This window comes from Nerophis ophidion, linkage group LG03, assembly GCF_033978795.1.
Source record: "Nerophis ophidion isolate RoL-2023_Sa linkage group LG03, RoL_Noph_v1.0, whole genome shotgun sequence".
Classification (NCBI taxonomy): Eukaryota; Metazoa; Chordata; class Actinopteri; order Syngnathiformes; family Syngnathidae; genus Nerophis; species Nerophis ophidion.
This window is the reverse complement of record NC_084613.1, coordinates 73,715,967-73,729,238: the sequence shown is the minus strand read 5'-3', so window position 1 is coordinate 73,729,238 and position 13,272 is coordinate 73,715,967.

The following is a 13,272-nucleotide window of genomic DNA, read 5'->3' as shown; positions in this document are numbered from 1 at the left end:
TTCATATTTCACTGTTTATTGCGTTGAGTGTAAAATATGTCGACCGAATTGGCGTGTGGTGTCCAAATGTTGTCAATATTCAGTGTTTTATCCTTCATAGAAACATGTAAAATTCCATTTTGTCTTTTAAGGCGGTCCGTCATAACGTTTATTAGCATTCAATCAGACGTTATTGTGAAGTTTTGTATTAGCGTTCCTAAAAATACATTGGCCCCCAAGTCAAAATAATTGCCCAGGCCTGCTCTGGAGTCTACATCAAATTCAGATCTATTCCTCATTTCAAAATGTTTTAATTTTTTTTTGTGTTGTTTTTTTTGTTTTTTCTGCGCTTTTTTTGTCAAACAAAACTGTGTTCTTTTATGGCAAACACACAAAATATGCAAAATATTCCACCAAAAATATTTTTCAAAGTGGAATATTTTAATGTGACGTAATCGGGGTTGAGGTGGGGGGGCTAGGAGGCAGAGTCAGTGTTGCCAGGGGTTCTGGGTATTTGTTCTGTTGTGTTTATGTTGTGTTACGGTGCGGATGTTCTGTGTTTGTCATTCTTGTTTGGTGTGGGTTCACAGTGTGGCACATATTTGTAACAGTGTTAAAGTTGTTCATACGGCCACCCTCAGTGTGACCTGTATGGCTGTTGATCAAGTATGCCTTAATTGACAATCCATCCACTACCTCGCTCTCTCTGTCTCTGCCCCTCCCTCAAGAATGTTGCTACGTGCACCAACCTTCACAATTTGTTTGGTTATTAACCCTTCTTAACCCTGGCTGTACATTGAAAATACACGCAACCTTGACTCAAAACGCCGGACATTTGAGACATTTAAGAAACCCCGCCCAGACAGCCCGGACAGTCCCGCAAAAGAGGACATGTCTGGGGAAAAGAGGACGTATGGTCAGTCTAGTGTACGTGTTGATTCATTTGTTTTTTAAGTTCGGTTTCAGCACCCCTGTTTTTTGTTTTAGTTGTCGTGACGGCAGATTGTATTCACCTGCCTCTGTTTAGTGTTCGGGACGCTCACCTGCTCCTGGGCACTAATCAGAGAGCTATTAGTTGCTTTTGTTTGCTTACATACAACATGTTATGTTCACATTCCTGCTCTTAGTCTTTGTCTGTAAATAAATAAATAAATAAATAAATAAACAAATAAATAAATAAATAAATAAATAAAACCAGGGGTGTCAGACGTACGGCCCGCAAACAGGTTTTATCCAGCCTGTGGGATGAGTTTGCCAAGTATAAAAATTAGCCGACATTTTTGAATGTAAGAAACTGCTATTCTAAATGTGTCCACTAGATGTCGCAATAGCAATTTTTTACATGTGTAAAAAAATAAAAATAAACCACATGATGTTAGTGCACCAGTCGAGGAAAATGAGCAAAATACATGAATAACATCCTGTAATTTCATTTTCATATATATTTTTTTTATCTTGATGGTGAACCCCGCCTTCTGCCCGATTGTAGCTGAGATAGGCGCCAGCAACCCCAGAAGGGAATAAGCGGTAGAAAATGGATGGATGGATGGGTTTGAAAATTATCACATCATTTTTTCACAAAGTATAAATAAAGACAAATAAAGATAGAATATTATCAGTTGGGGACATCTCTACGATGCTGATCCAACTCTGCTTGGGATGGTTTCCTGTGGATGGGACTCTCGCTGCTGTCTTGGATCTGCTTTGAACTGAACTCTAGGCGGCTGTGTTGGAGCCACCATGGATTGAACTTTCACAGTATCATGTTAGACCCGCTCGACATCCATTGCTTTCGGTCCCCTGGCGGGGGTGCCCACATTTGAGGTCCTCTCCAAGGTTCTCATAGTCATCATTGTCACTGGCGTCCCACTGGGTGTGAATTCTCCTTGCCCACTGGGTGTGAGTTTTCCTTGTCCTTATGTGGGTTCTTCCGAGGATGTCGTAGTGGTTTGTAGAGTCCTTTGAGACATTTGTGATTTAGGGCTATATAAATAAACATTGATTGATTGATTGATTGATTGATTGATTGATTGATATTAACAGCAACATGTAAGTGTAAAAACCCCCAACAACATTATGGTGTGTACATTTTCAGAATGTGCTGGTTCTATTTCTAAACAAAGAAAACAATATGAAGTTGTCTTTATTTTTAAGTTATCATGCTGTAATTTTACTTGGAAGTAGACTTTTGCCCATGTGGCCCCCGATCAAAAATGAGTTTGACACCCCTGTTTTAAACAGTCTAAATTCCAGCATCAAAGCTAGATTTTGGTCAACCTTTTTAATAAACCATGAATAAATTTGGGATCATGCAATATATTCAGTGCCGAGGCCCCCCTGCTGTGATCCCTCTCCGCCGTAGCATGAACAATCCTTGCCCGGCGATCCCGGCTTGCATATATAAATACCAGTTATCTCCACGTCCCTTTGCCGCCGTGCTGTCCGCACTATGGCTGTGTTTAATCATGCGGGGGCCCGACGGGATGGGGGCCATTTAATCAAGGAGGGGGCCGCCATGTGTTCCGGCCATACGTATTAATCCTGCCTCGCTATGGCTGGCCTTATCAGCAAGCCAAAGCCCACCTCTCATGGGATCTGAGCTGCTGCCTCAGCGCCCTCTAATCTGCCCTGAGAAATTGTTAACACGATGTAAATGCGTGCGGGGATGATATATGGCGTCTTGTATAACATAACGTGTTATTGTTTGAGCGTTTTTTTGTTTTTTTTTTGCATGCGGGTTGTGAGATTATACATTCGCAGAACGGCAAAGATGGTATTGATTGATGGGATAGCAAATGTCCAATATCGTTTTAGATGCAAATAGAGGACAAATCTTTCTTTCTTTTTGCTGCTTATGGATATGGATGAAATAGTATAGGCTTATCTTGTGCAGCTATAATGGAATGTACGTGGTGGTAGTGAGGAGGCATCAAGATTACTGCATTAAACCAATGCAAATGTTGGCCAAATCTTCTAAAAATGTAGATTTTGTGGGATGAATATTGTGACCAATTAGTAATGTTGGTACATTGGGACGTGACTCGGTTTTACTTTTTTTTTTTTTTTTGACAGTACGTACTACTGCCTAGCTTTTGTGTAAACAACTTAGAGATATGTTTTAAATCAGGGATGCACAGAAAGGGAAATTATTGGCCGATAACCGAAAACTGAAAAAAACCCAGGCTGAAAACTGAAAAATATAATGCCGGTTATGATTATTACCATTGCGTTCATGGCTATGACTGTCACAGCGTGGGCTCGATCCCGCTTGTCATCAGGTAGGGTTGCCAGCACCTCCGTTGGCAGCAAGCCGGTACGCGCCCCAGTTCGCACTGGCCGCATCACGCTGTGGTCGATCAGCAATCAGCACACCTGGGATTGATGAGGGCGAGCCGTATAAAGATCAGTAAACCCAAGGATCCGTCCCTTAAGGTAGTCTTCTGTTGTGTACTCCTGCCTCCTCTCTTCCTTCCTGTTGTTACCCTCTGATTCTCTGGCTGCCCCTTTTGGATCTCGACCTCCCGCTTGGACACGGACCCCTGACGCTTCTCCATTTGCCCTGACTATCTGCCTTCCCACGGACTGCCTTCTTGCCTTGTCCCTCCTCTCGCCCAACACTTCACGGTAATACACAACAATTCATTACACACATAGTCACACACACATACACCCTTTTGGATTTTGTCACACACCATTCCTCCCTTAGTTATTATTTGTATTATTATGTTTGGTTATTTTATATATATATATATATATATATATATATATATATATATATATATATATATATATATATATATACATATCATAGTGCTTTACCACCCCCTTGTGGCTCTGTGTCACAACTCCGACTGCAAAACATGACAGTACGCTCCGGCCAAATCAATCATAAGGACCTGACGACGCAGTTTTTCCTAAGGGCTAAGTGACTTTTTTGTCCCGATGTATTTTTCTTTTCACTCCACCCTGGAAAACGTTCGTCCAGAACGTCTATCTTGGAGGGGAATGTTTAGAGGTGATATTTGGAAGGAGGAATTTACCCCCCGCCTGGACACCCTCTGTCCACCCTCGGTGACTGTGTTTCAGTCTACAGGAAGCGTCTGGCATCCGATGTCCGAGGGGGGATAGTACTGACGGTTGTGCTGGTGGGGCAGCACAGCTGTGGCCAGCAAGACCACTACCACCTGTCTTTCGGTTTGCCTGGCTGCACCCACCAACCAGATTACCCACACCTGCTCCAAAGCTGGTCCCCGAGCCAGCACCCGCTCCAAGGCTGGTCCCCGGGCCAGCACCCGCTCCAAAGCTAGTCCCCAAGCCAGCACCATTCCAGGACTGGTTCCCAGACCAGCACCCGCTCAAAGACTAGTTCCCAGACCAGCACCGACTCCACAACTGGTTCTAAGACCAGCACCCGGACTGGAAAGCTCAAGGGCTGGTTCTCTGACCAGCACCTGCTCCAGGACTGGTTCCCAGGCCAGCACCTGCTCCAGAATTGGTTCCCAGACCAGCACCTGCTCCAGGACTGATTTCCTTACCAATACTAGGGATATTATTGGCCGATAAATGCTTTAAAATGTAATATTGGAAATTATCAGTTTCGGTTTCATAGTTATTGGTATCGGTTTCAAAGAGTAAAATTATGACTTTTAAAACTCCACTATGTACACAGACGTAGGGAGAACTACATAGCGGCAATTAAACCTTAAAAACACTTCTTTTGCGTGCCGGCCCAGTCACATTATATCTACGGCTTTTCACACACACAAGTGAATGCAATGCATATTTGTTCAACAGCCATACAGGTCACACTGAGGGTGGCTGTATAGACAACTTTAACACTGTTAAAAATATGCGCCACACTGTTAACCCACACCAAACAACAATCACAAAGACATTGCGGGAGAACATCTGCACTGTAACACAACATAAACACAGCAGACAAAATACCCAGTTTCCCTTGCAGCACTAACTATTCCGGGACGCTACAATAAACACCTCCCCCCACAACCCCCTACCTCACTCCCCACCTCAACTCCCCCCAATCCCGCCCACCTCAACCTCCTCATAGTTTCTCTCAGGGAGAGAATGTCCAAATTCCAAGCTGCTGTTTTGAGGCATGTTTAAAAAAAAAATAATGCGCTTTGGGACTTCAATAATAAATATGGCAGTGCCATGTTGGCATTTTTTTTTCATAACTTGAGTTGATTTATTTTGGAAAACCTTGTTACATTGTTTAATGCATCACAACAAAATTAGGCATAATAATGTGTTAATTCCACGACTGCAGATATCGATATCGGTAATTAAGAGTCGGACAATATCGGAATATCGGATATCGGTAAAAAAAGCCATTATCGGACATCTCTGTTCGATACCCATTCCTACATGTACATTTACAACCCTGGACGACGCACCAAAAAGTACTCAGTGCTACTCAACCAATGTCCAGCATGTTTAGACTGGAAAAAACTCCTGTCAAGTCCAGCCTTCTTGGACTTAAAGTCAATGTTCTTTTCTGATTGACACAATTTCATCCCTGATCTGTCACCGATATGCATTGGAAGTTCACATAATTTCGGGAACAACTTCAGTGGAAGTGTCCTGTCGACAGTACGCCACACACATCCAATTTGGTCTGTAATTTCAGGAATACACAGATGTCATAAATTCCAAATCTTCCGGATCGCATGTCTCCAGTTTTGTTGTCTTTCTACTCTTGTTTGTTGAGGCGTGTTACAGAACAGCGAGATCCTTTGTTGTCACTTCCTGTCGAGGTTGGTTAGGACTCAACGTTTCCGATGGACAGCAAGCGACGTGATTTTTTTTTTTTCTCTCTTCTTCACCCTCTAGTAGGGTAATTAGAACCCCCCCCCCCCACCCCCCACCCTTTTTCGTCTCTGCAAATATCATGCAAAGCATTTGAAAGTACTGTCTCCCATGATTAAAGGAGCCTCATTATCTAGTGACGAGTCCCGGTCTGATTCGAGCTCCCACTGAGGAAGCCAAAGACTAGATGCGATTGCCTATGTCAACCCAAAAAAAGAGAATTTTCCTAAATGAGGCGTAGATCTTGGATGGCCATTCAAGTATATTTCTTACCGTGGAAGGAAGCTTTTGTTTATGCTGTCGAGGATCAAAGAATGTATGATCTTTCTCATGTTGTTCTTTTATCGAGCTATTGGGAGATTTGGCCGTCAATCAAGCACAGGCAGGAAACATTCCAAAAGTATTCCTATCTTAACGTGTTTTTTTATTTATTAAGTGAATGCAAATACCATAGAAATCTGCAAAAGATCATAAAACATTATGTTAACGGCTCAAATGTTTTTATTAATTCACGCTTGTTGTCGTAAATTGATAATGTTTGTTTTTGACCATGAGTTTATGTTGATTCAATTGGTCTAAATGCGAGTCTCTTACATTGGTCAGGACCAAAACTGAATTTACAGTTGAGGGTCTTTAATTAAAGTCCGGTCCAAAAACATTGGATAGACGCTTTTGACCTTCCTTTTTGTCAACAACATCTGTAGCCGAACTTTATCGGCCTCAGTCATACAAAAACATTCATCATCTCTCCCAGGTTAATTAGGCATATACGCACGCATAATCCCCACCCTTGAAATCAACGCCTTCATCACCGCTTAATTCCTCTGGTCGGAGTATGGAGGCAGATAGCAAAAACGAAATTGGAGAAGAAATTGAAGCTATTGACCGAATAGCTATTGACGCTATTCGGCCATAGCATGGGTGTACCTAATGAAGTGGCCCATAGCATGGCTGCCTTATCAGCATCGCCGGTAAAATGTGCGGACCAAACGATCAGGACTTTCGCATCTTGTGACACTGGAGCAACTTAAATCCGTCGATTGGTAAGTGTTTGTTTCGCATTATATGTGGGTATCTAGTTTCAAATGTACATACAGCTAGCGTAAATAGCAGTCTAGCATCGATTAGCATAGCATGTTAGCATCGATTAGCTGGCAGTCATGCCGTGACCAAATATGTCTGATTAGCACATAAGTCAACAACATCAACAAAACTCACCTTTGTGATTTCGTTGACTTAATCGTTGCAAATGCATCTGCAGGTTATCCATACATCTCTGTACCATGTCTGTCTTAGCATCGCCGGTCAAATGTGAAGACACTTTGGTACATTCAATGGGGGTCTGGCGGCAGATTTCTTGCCAGTGGTGCAACTTGAATCCCTCCCTGTTAGTGTTGTTACACCCTCCGACAACACACCGACGAGGCATGATGTCTCCAAGGTTCCAAAAAATGGTCGAAAAAACGGAAAATAACAGAGCTGAGACCCGGTGTTTGTAATGTGAAAATTAATATGGCGGGTGTGTTACCTCGGTGACGTCACGTTCTGACTTCATCGCTAAAAGACCGATAAACAGAAAGGCGTTTCATTTGCCAAAATTCACCCATTTAGAGTTCGGAAATCGGTTAAAAAAAATACATGGTCTTTTTTCTGCAACATCAAGGTATATATTGACGCTTGCATAGGTTTGGTGATAATGTTCCCCTTTAACATCTAAATGTCCTCCAATAAGCACACAAGGAGCTCGCAGCTACTCAACAGCTAAGCACACAATAGCACAATAGCTAGACATACATAATAAGTGCCCTTAATTGAATATTATGTCAGCCTAAAACCCATTGGTCAATGTAAAAAGAATTGAAAAAAATATAGTTGCGTATTATTTACAAATACAATGTCTTCGAGGCAGAAGCGTATTAGAAAGTATCCAGTAACAAATGTTATTGCATCATTCAATTTACCGGGTCATGAGCATAAACTAAAGAAATATTGTTGCCACGAGGTGGTTAATAATAACAATTACTCATTGTTCTAAGAGTAATTTCACTTTATCAAGAATATGGCGGGTGTATTACCTCGGTGACGTCACGTTCTGACGTCATCGCTAAAAGACAGATAAACAGAAAGGCGTTTAATTTGCCAAAATTCACCCATTTAGAGTTTGGAAATCGGTTAAAAAAAATACATGGTCTTTTTTCTGCAACATCAAGGTATATATTGACGCTTGCATAGGTTTGCTGATAACGTTCCCCTTTAATGTATTTTATTTACCAGCTTGGACCACGACCCAAAAATCAAACATTTTTCTCCAAAGAATTGACTGTTCATTTTTTGGGCGGCACAGGGGGGTTTTTCTTGAGATGGCCTTACAAGCAGGGGGAGCCAAAACGTGGACACATTTCAAGCTGAGGACTGATTGAAAAGGAAGATGGCACTCGGCTGGAGGACGGACATCGCGGCGCTTCCCCAGAGATTACATTTGCACCTGCCCCGCTCGGGACAATGGCCCCTCGGCCTTTTTTTTTTTTTGGCGCCGCGCAGCGCGCCTTAATTAAAAAAACATAGCTAATTTGCACACCCCTACTTTGCCGCTGAAATTGGAAATCAAATTCACTACCGAGCCTGTTAATGTGCACAGGAAACTGTGGGGTGACGGGGTGACGGGGGGAGTGGACAAAGCAAGGAGAACATCCACGCTGCGTTCCGCTAACTTTGATTCGGCTCACAGAGGACTAATCCTAACTGCTTCGTAGTGAGGGATCATCTCCATAAAGTGAAATCACAGAAGGGGCGGACGTCGGGACGGAGGAAGCCTGACACATCTCTTTCAGACAGGTGACCGGATTGATGATTACGGGGAGAAAAATGTACACGGGATGAATTATGACAGTTTTCGTATTAGGCCGATTTATCTGGCGCAAAGAGCATTACGGGCGCCAAGTACATGGAGCGATACAATCACAAATTGAACTGCCAATCACCTGGCTCTGGCTTCAAAGGTGCAGATAAGGTATTTAAGGTCATTGAAAGTCTTTTGGCCTTCTTTGCGTTTATCACAGAAACATTTCTTCCTTTTTTTTTTTTTTTTTTGCCTTCCGCGCCTCGGAACATGAAAAAGATGTCGATGATTCAGCCGGTCTTAAAAAAAAAAAAAAAAGTAAAGGCTATTTCACAGCGAGGGATTTGACATGCTAACTGAAATAGCCTTTTTAATACTCGCTTCATGTCTGAGACGATACGGCTAGGGAGCGGGTTTTATGGCGGGGCTTACAATGTAATCTCATTGATATTTATTCGTCTAATGACGACTAAGAATGTAAACTGGCGGGCAAGATGACCTCGATGAGTCGCTGGCGTTGAGGTTGTGGATTGTCCGCCTTTTTTACACGTCCCAGGAATAAGCCCTAATGCCGAGCAATCACGGGGGAGGTATTAAAGCTGGCAAATGGTAGATAATGACGGGAGATTCACAAATGGATGTCCGACAAGGATCCGTATAAGGGTGAATTAAAGGAACTTTAGGGAAGATAGTGTAGACCAGGGGTGCCCACACTTTTTCTGCAGGCGAGCTACTTTTCAATTGACCAACTCGAGGGGATCTACCTCATTTATATATATCATTTATATTTATTTATTTATGAAAGAGACATTTTTGTAAACAAGTTAAATGTGTTTAATGATAATACAAGCATGTGTAACACATATAGATGTCTTTCTTTCACGAAGACAAGAATATAAGTTGGTGTATTACCTGATTCTGATGACTTGCATTGATTGGAATCAGACAGTAATGATGATAACGCCCACATTTTCAAATGGAGGAGAAAAAAAGTTGTCCTTTCTGTACAATACCACATGAAAGTGGTTGGTTTTTGGCATCTAATTCATCCAGCTTCCATACACTTTACAAGAAAAACATTGGCGGCAAATTCCGTAGCTTGCTTGATTGACATTTACGGCACCCGAGGGTCTTGTGAGATGACGCTGGCTGCTGCCAGTTCATTATTATGAAAAAATGACAGAGAGGAAGGCGAGAAACACTTTTTATTTCAACAGACTTTCGCACCGTCCCTTCCGTCAAAACTCTAAAGGCCGACTGCACATTTCCTATCTTCACAATAAAAGCCCTGCTTCATGCTGCCTGTGCTAACAAAATAAGAGTCTCGGAAAGCTGGCGTGCACAAGTGATGTGCACGCCAGCTTTCTGAGGGATCACTTGTGCACGCTAGTTTTCCGAGACTCTGTATTTAGTTAGCGCAGGCAGCATGAAGCAGGGCTTTTATTGTGAAGATAGGAAATGTGCAGTCGGCCTTTAGAGTTTTGACGGAAGGTACGGCGCGAGAGTCTGTTGAAATAAAAAATGTTTCTCGCCTTCCTCTCGGTCATATTTTAATAATAATGATCTTGCAGCAGCCAGCGTCATCTCACAAGACCCTCCGGTACCGTGAATGTCATTTAAGTGACGTCTTGGTGAAGATTGATGATCACTAATTTTTAGGTCTATTTTTTTTAAAAGCCTGGCTCGAGATCGACTGACACACCCCCCGCGGTCGACTGGTAGCCTGCGATCGACGTAATGGGCACCCCTGGTGTAGACTATGCTGCTGAGACATACTTGCCAACCCTCCGGGAATTTCCGGGGGGACTCCCGAAATTCAGTGCCTCTGCCTAAAACCTCCCGGTGTGAAGACTGATTGGCATAGTAATGCCGGCAAGAGATAAGATATAATAACATTTTTTCTAAATAACAAAAGGAGCTCTGAACAGAAACACTGTAACTAATAAAAAGGCAAACCAAAAACGGTAGTATGAAAACTAGGAAGTACAAATAGACAACTAAAATGGCACGTAGGCACAAAAAGATCAAACAAATCATCAGTATGTAAACCGGAATAAACAAGTGGCTTAGCGTGAGAAGCTAGCGTGAATATGAGCATAGAGAAGTAGCAGTCGTCACCTGTTGCATGAGAGCAAATTTATGGACCCAGACTGAACAAAGAAAAGAGGGAGGCTTATATAGGGAGTCATCAAGGAGAACCAGGTGTGTGTAGAAAACGAGGAGCAGGTGAAAGCAATGTGTAACCATGGTAACGGACTAAACAGGAAGTGAGTGGGTCAGAAGAGAATGAAACAAAGATGGAAAAATAAACATGTGAAGATCCGAGTCACGGATCGCAAAACCCGGAAGAAATGTTCTCCCGAAAATCTCCCGAAATTCAAGCCCCCTCCAGTTCCATGCGGACATGAGTGGGGACAGCCTGTTTTTACGTCCGCTTTCCTGACCAACCACGTTACAACGTCTACGGATTTTAATAAAAAACTGCAATCACGGGGAGAACATGCAAACTCCACACAAAAAAATCCCGAGCCCGGGATTGAACTCAGGACTGCTCAAGACCTTTGTATTGTGAGGCACATGCACTTAACCCCTTGTCCACCATGCTGCATTAGATACCTAATGCTCTTGAAAGGCCTACTGAGATGTAATTTTCTTATTTAAACGGGGATAGCAGGTCCATTCTATGTGTCATACTTGATCATTTTGCGATATTGCCATATTTTTGCTGAAAGGATTTAGTAGAGAACATCGACGATAAAGTTCGCAACTTTTGGTCGCTAATAAAAAAGCCTTGCCTTTACCGGAAGTCGCAGAAGATGACGTCACCCGTGTGAGGGCTCCTCACGTCCTCACATTGTTTTTAATGGGAGCCTCCAACAAAAAGAGCTATTCGGACCGAGAAAACGACAATTTCCCCATTAATTTGAGCCAGGCTGAAAGATTCGTGGCTGAGGATATTGATAGCGAAGGACTAGAAAAAAATAAAATAAAGTTTAAAAAAAAAAAAAAAGGCGATTGCATTGTGAGCGATTCAGATGTTTTTAGACAAATTTACTAGAATAATTCTGTGAAATCCCTTATCTTTCTATTGTGTTGCTAGTGTTTTAGTGAGTTAAATAGTACCTGATAGTTGGAGGGGTGTGTCCACGGGTGTCTTGACGCCAGTCTCTGAGGGAATTTGTCACGGCAGCAGCAGCACGACAGAAGTTCCGCTGATCTCTGGTAAGAGGCGACTTTCTACCACAATTTTCTCACCGAACCCTGCCGGTTGACAAGTGGTCGGGATCCATGTTCGCTTGACCGCTCTGATCCATAGTAAAGCTTCACCTCCGGGAATTTTAAACAATGAAACACGGTGTGTTTGTGTGGCTAAAGGCTAAAGGCTCCCACCTCCATCTTTCTAGTTTGACTTCTTCAATATTAATTGAACAAATTGCATAAGATTCAGCAACACAGATGTCCAAAAATACTGTGTAATTATGCGATGAAAAGAGACGACTTTTAGCCGTAACTGGTGCTGAGCTAATATTTCCTTACAGTCCGTGACGTCACACGCACGCGTCATCATTCCGTGACGTTTTCAACAGGATACTTCGCCGGAAATTTAAAATTGCAATTTAGTAAACTAAACAGTCCGTATTTTAGTGTTGCAATGTTAATATTTCATCATTGATATATAAACTATCAGACTGCGTGGTCGGTAGTAGTGGGTTTCAGTAGGCTTTTAAGCATTAGGTATCTAATGCTTAAACCAAAAATAAGAAAAGATGAGTGCAGCTAAGAAAAGGCATTGAAGCTTAGGGAAGGTTAAGCTAAACGAAACTAAAATTGAGCTGACTGCAAAGTAAACCAAAACAGAATGCTGGACGACAGCAAAGACTTACAGCACGTGGAGCAGACGGCGTCCACAAAGTACATCCTTATATGATATGACAGTCAACAATGTCCCCACCAAGAAGGATAAAAAAAACAACTTAAATAGTCTTGAGGCAGCAAGTACCTCTGCCTCAAGGTAGGGGGCTATATATTGTCAACTTGCAGTTCAATGCCTCAGCAGTACTCTGACTCGCCACACTGGGCGAAGGGCTTCACGGTGGCAGAGGGGTTAGTGCGTCTGCCTCACAATACGAAGTTCCTGCAGTCCTGGGTTGAAATCCAGGCTCGGGATCTTTCTGTGTGGAGTTTGCATGTTCTCCCCGTGAATGCGTGGGTTCCCTCCGGGTACTCCGGCTTCCTACCACCTCCAAAGACATGCACCTGGGGATAGGTTGATAAGCAACACTAATTTGGCCCTAGTGTGTGAATGTGAGTGTGAATGTTGTCTGTCTATCTGTGTTGGCCCTGCGATGAGGTGGCGACTTGTCCAGGGTGTACCCCGCCTTCCGCCCGATTGTAGCTGAGATAGGCGCCACCCTAAAAGGGAATAAGCGGTAGAAAATGGATGGATGGATAGTGTTGATTGCTAAAACAACGCAGGTGCGGGGAATAGCGTTCAAGGAAGACATGAAACTGCTGCAGGAAAATACCAAAACAAGAGCTATATTGATGCATGCTTGGTTATGGTTTGAATTCATATCCAACAATTGCGAGAGCGACTTTTTTACTGTCAATATCGGCCGCTGAGTTTC